A 5,031-nucleotide genomic window follows, 5' to 3' on the forward strand; every position below is an offset into this window, starting at 1 on the left:
CAGCTTGGTCGAGTCCTCTTGAGTCTATAAAAAATCATTCAAGAAAGAGGTTTAGTCTGTTCTCATGAGACTGTAGGAGCCATAGATGTGTCATTATAGGTTTAGTCCTGTTCTCTGGAGTCTGTAGGAATTGTTTAAAAAACAATTTAGTCCGTTCATCAAGAGACTGTAGAAGCAGAGGCTTGGTCTTTTCTCTTTATGTCTGTAGGAATTGTTTAAGAAACAATTTAGTCCAGTAATCAAGAGAGTGTAGAAGCAATTGCTTGGTACTTTCTCTTTGTATCTGTAGGAATTGTTTAAGAAACAGTTTAGTCCCGTAATCAAGAGATTGTAGAAGCAAGGGCTTGGTTCTTTCCCAGCCGGCATTTCAACGTTGATTCAACGTTGAAACAACGTCAGGTACCATGGTTGAATCAACGTTGAAAAACCTTTCGATTTTGCAAATTGGATCAACGTTGAAATCACGACGTTGATTCACCGGTGAAATCGTGACGTTGATGTATGGTTGAAATCACAACGCTGATTCACTGTTGAAATCCCGACGTTGAATCAACGTTGAATAACCTTTCGATTTTGCAAATTGGATCAACGTTGAAATCACGACGTGGATTCACCGTTGAAATCGCGACGCTGTTTCACCGTCTTACCTGCATTATGGGTGAATTAGGGTCGTGCTGCAGCCCTGGGATGAAAGCTGAATGAGGTGTTGATTTTGAAAAGTTAATCAGCGTTGATAACACGACGTTGTTTCCCCGTCGTACCTTGCACCGTGTGTAAATACACCTAGATCCTAGTTGGCATTTAGATCAACAATGTACATGCAAGGCTAAAAATCTAATGACTGGCAGCAATGGCTTTACAAACAACTTCAATAAACTACCACATGCTCAAAATTGTCAAACAGCAGTTTAATTTTGGAAACATACTGTATAAAACAGATGAAAATAATCCCACACTTTATTATGCAGAGTATGCATGGAGGTAATGCTAAAAACAGGTAGTAGAACAATCCAAATACAATAATATTTAAAGGTTTTTGTGAAATAATTTGGCACATAAATGCATATTTTTTTGCAGCACTTACAAGACAAACCCTTGTACCTTTATGACTGAAACCAGTGGATCTTTTATTTTGGTGGAAACCTACAGTTTCTGTCAAAAACATGTTTTAGTAATGTGTCTCATTACAAGAGTTGTGTACATTGGTGCAGTGAAAATGTGTTGAACAGTTCGAGAAGGGAACCTTCCACCCGTTGATTTCTAATGGGAACCCCCCCGGACTGTGTCTTCTTTACCGTGGGGAATGCAGAATGAGATTTCTACCGCAGGGCACTCTAAAATGTTAGAACCAGCAGCCTTAGTGTATACAGTGTGGTTGTGCTTCAGGTGATCCTTGAAAGTGTCCCAGCGCTCGGTCCTTTCTGACGCCGTCCCCTCCACTCTCTCCCACTTGTGCACTTTCTGTACTGTCCTGTATAAACATTTACATTTAATCATTTAACAGATGCTTTTATCCAAAGCGACTTACAAATGAGAAGAACAGAAGCAGTCAGGTGTACAAGCGAACAACAACAGTATACAAGTGCCATGACAAGTCTCAGTTAGTCTAGTACAGAACGCATAGCCAGGTTTTTTTTTTTTATATATATAAAAGACAAGAATAGAAGGAAAAGTGCTAGCCTTAGTTGGTTAAGTTCTGGTGAAAAAGATGAGTATTAAGATGTTTCTTGAAAATGAGTAAAGACTAAGCAGTTCGGATTGAGATTGGGAGGTCATTCCACCAGCTGGGCACAGTCCAGGAAAAGGTCCGTGAGAGTGATTGTGAACCTCTCTGGGATGGCACCACAAGGCGTCGTTCACTTGCAGAGGGCAAACTTCTGGAGGGAACATAAGATTTAACCAGTTTGTTTAGGTATGTTCACAATGTTTGACAATAACTTTGATATTGTGAAATATATTTAACTGAAAACTGAATGCAAAATAAATCACACAATATTTTCACTTTACAGTTCAGTAACAGTGAGGTTGGAACCAAAGTGGACAACACTATTCATTAAACACTTATTTAATGTATTCAGATGAAAATGTACAATATTAACAAATTATTCACAAGCAGTGTTTTCAGAGCCCCCAGTTACACTGTTTTAATCAGAACACTAACATTACAGTGTAGTAAAACAAGTCAAATCAAATTCAGTACATTTTTATTAAACTAAGCACAACCAAAACCTATCACAAAAGGTCAAAGCATCTCTAGCAGAAGTGACAGTGCAATGAAGCAGATGAACAATTTCTTACCAATGTTTCAAGAACAAGCTGGATCCTCGATGACTCTACAAGGGGAAAGAAGAAATGGTTTACTGAAAAGTTATTAAAAAGCAGGATTTCATATTATACCATTTCTTTAAACCATTGATTCTCAAACTTTTTATAAGTACCACTTCAGAAAATATTTGTTATTAAATATTAAGTTGCACCATAATGACCACCATTACATTTCAGCAGCGTAGTAGGCCAAACTATTCAGCTACAGCTCTACAGTTAAAAAAATGAGGCAGTTTTATTCTAATAAGAAAATTAATTGTCAGACACTTTACCATGGTAAATACAGTTTGAACATTAACACTACAACTGTGCTTACATACACAGGTAAATGGGAAAAAAAAAAGTTTAAATTAAAATTTAATTTTAAATGTAATTATGTAACAAAAGTTACAAAACTGTACTGTACTTTAACTGTAACATACTTAAATGTGCAAAAAAAAAACTTACTCAAAGATTAAGTTAAAATGTATTAACATTAATTAGTTTAATTTAGTGATTCACCTGCATAACAACTAGAGGGGGCCTGACACTTTGAGAACCATGGCTTTAAACAATCCTTTTTTTTTTTTTTTTCATTTTCATTAATTCATTAAAATTATATTATTTAAATAACGACATTTGCACTTATATGTTGCAGAAAACACTTTGAAACTATTATAAGAATACAAACATATATAACACACCTAATGCATGGGATTCATATCAGGAAAATATGGGAAAATCTCTAAAAGACAGACATTAACACATAACTCACCAGTAACACATTAGGTGAGCATCTAACTTGATCAGCTGTGATAAAGCAATGCAAAAATAGACACACGGGTATTTATTTATCTGCAGGTTACATGTCCTTTTAACTACCCATTTGTAAACTCTGGTAATACTTTACTATTTTCAAAAGATAATAAAGATAAAGTTAGCGATTTTCTTACCTCATTTTGACAGGATGTTTTCAGGACCTCGCAGAACACCTGACCTTTCTTGTGTTCACAGTTTTTGTACTCCATTGACAGGTCACGACTCAAATTCGCTCAAAATAAATAAAAAATGTACAGGCAAATATGAAATAATTCGGGACCGACCGAGCAGTCAGTTATAACGAGCAGCAGCTCACAGTTAGCCGCCTCACTCACAGAAAGACGACAACAACGGTCATATTTTTAAATGTAGAAAAGCGCGAACCGATTCGTTGTCCAGTTTCCTGAATGACAGCCAGATTAACCAATCATGATAGAAGTAATAAAATAAAACTACCAATGGGAGTTGTTTCAGTGTGATAAAGCAGCGAAATGTATAGTTTTATTGTTGTTAATGATGATAATATTTAACATATACCTTTAGATTTTAGAATAGGTATCATGACTAAAATATTTTTAAATGCTATTAAAATAATAATTAATTTAAATAATTTAATATAAATAATTTAAAAGCTTGTTAACCTTTTTCTACCATTTAGCATTAAACATTTTTAACGTTGTTTCATTAAAACAACTGACCTTATTTCAACCATATTTCAATGTTGAAAGTTGGTCATGTGCTGGAAGTTTTTCAACAGTTCATCTTTAAACGTTGAATCAACGTTGTTTCAACGTTGAAACCACAACTGACCTTATTTCAACCATATTTCAACATTGAAAGTTGGTCATGTGCTGGATGTTTTTCAACCATTCAGCTTTAAACGTTGAATCAACGTTGTTTCAACGTTGAAACCACAACTGACCTTATTTCAACCATATTTCAACGTTGAAGGTCGGTCATGTGCCGGCTGGGTTCTCTTTGTATCTGTAGGAATTGTTTAAGAAAAAGTTTAGTCCCGTAATCAAGAGATTGTAGAAGCATAAACTTGATCCTTTCTCTTTATTCCTGTAGGAATTGTTTAGGAAACAATTTCGTCAGTTCATAAAGAGATTGTAGAAGCAGAGGTTCGTTCTCTTTTTGTTTGTAGGAATTGTGTAAAAAAAAAAAATTAGTCCATTTCTCCAGAGACTGTTAGAGCCATAGATAGAATTGGGACTGATGTTGCTTTATTGACTGGGTGCTAATTCAGTAGCCACTAATGTAGATTAAAATAAATGTTCAAACCGAGTAAGAAGATGATGGCATAAAGCCATGAAACTATAAGTTTGTTTGCCTTCCATGAAACATACAGAAAAATATAATTTAAATTGTCTAAGGGACAAATTTGAAAAAGTAATTCAGCCTTCTGAGCTAGAACTCAATTCAGACATTAAACAAGGAAAATTAGCATGAATGTAATTGTTTTCTTTTAAATGGGAGATTTATAACTAAGCTGAGCTTTTAAACTAATGATTTGTCTGTGTAAAGCCCCTTTCACACTGCACGTCGGACCCGTCATATTGCCGGAACATTGCCGGGTCGCCTTCTGTGTGAAAGCAACCACATCCCGGGATTGATTCCAGCATTGAACCCGGGTCGGGGACCTAGTAACATTGCCAGATTTAACCCGGGACGAGCACTGTGTGAACAAAAGCCAGATCTAATTCCGTGTCGAAGTGATGACTGTTTTGAAGGAAGATCAACATTCGCGATGAAAAAATATGTGCAAACTGTAATGAAGCAGTGATCAGTTAGTTCCTCACTTTCCGCACTGACGCTGAGATCGTTCGCTTGCTTCAGTGAAAGTATAACGTGCCTAATGTTTTCGACTCATACATTACACGTCACGCCCTGATGTCACGTGTCGTT

General features: G+C 35.9%; 1 long non-coding RNA gene across 2 annotated transcripts; it reads right to left on the bottom strand.

Annotated features, from left to right (window-relative positions):
• Positions 1-950: 950 nt before the first annotated feature.
• LOC127979243 (uncharacterized) lies at positions 951-4,095 on the bottom strand. Of its 2 annotated transcripts, XR_008158759.1 has the most exons (4): positions 3,258-4,095; positions 3,080-3,114; positions 2,299-2,333; positions 951-1,877 (listed from the first exon to the last, which is right to left on the bottom strand). It is a non-coding gene; the product is annotated as an uncharacterized LOC127979243 (long non-coding RNA). The 2 variants fall into 2 exon arrangements; XR_008158760.1 differs by having other exon boundaries at positions 3,080-4,095.
• Between the last annotated feature and the right edge of the window lie 936 nt (positions 4,096-5,031).

The sequence above is a fragment of the Carassius gibelio genome, chromosome B19, assembly GCF_023724105.1.
Source record: "Carassius gibelio isolate Cgi1373 ecotype wild population from Czech Republic chromosome B19, carGib1.2-hapl.c, whole genome shotgun sequence".
Taxonomy (NCBI): domain Eukaryota; kingdom Metazoa; phylum Chordata; class Actinopteri; order Cypriniformes; family Cyprinidae; genus Carassius; species Carassius gibelio.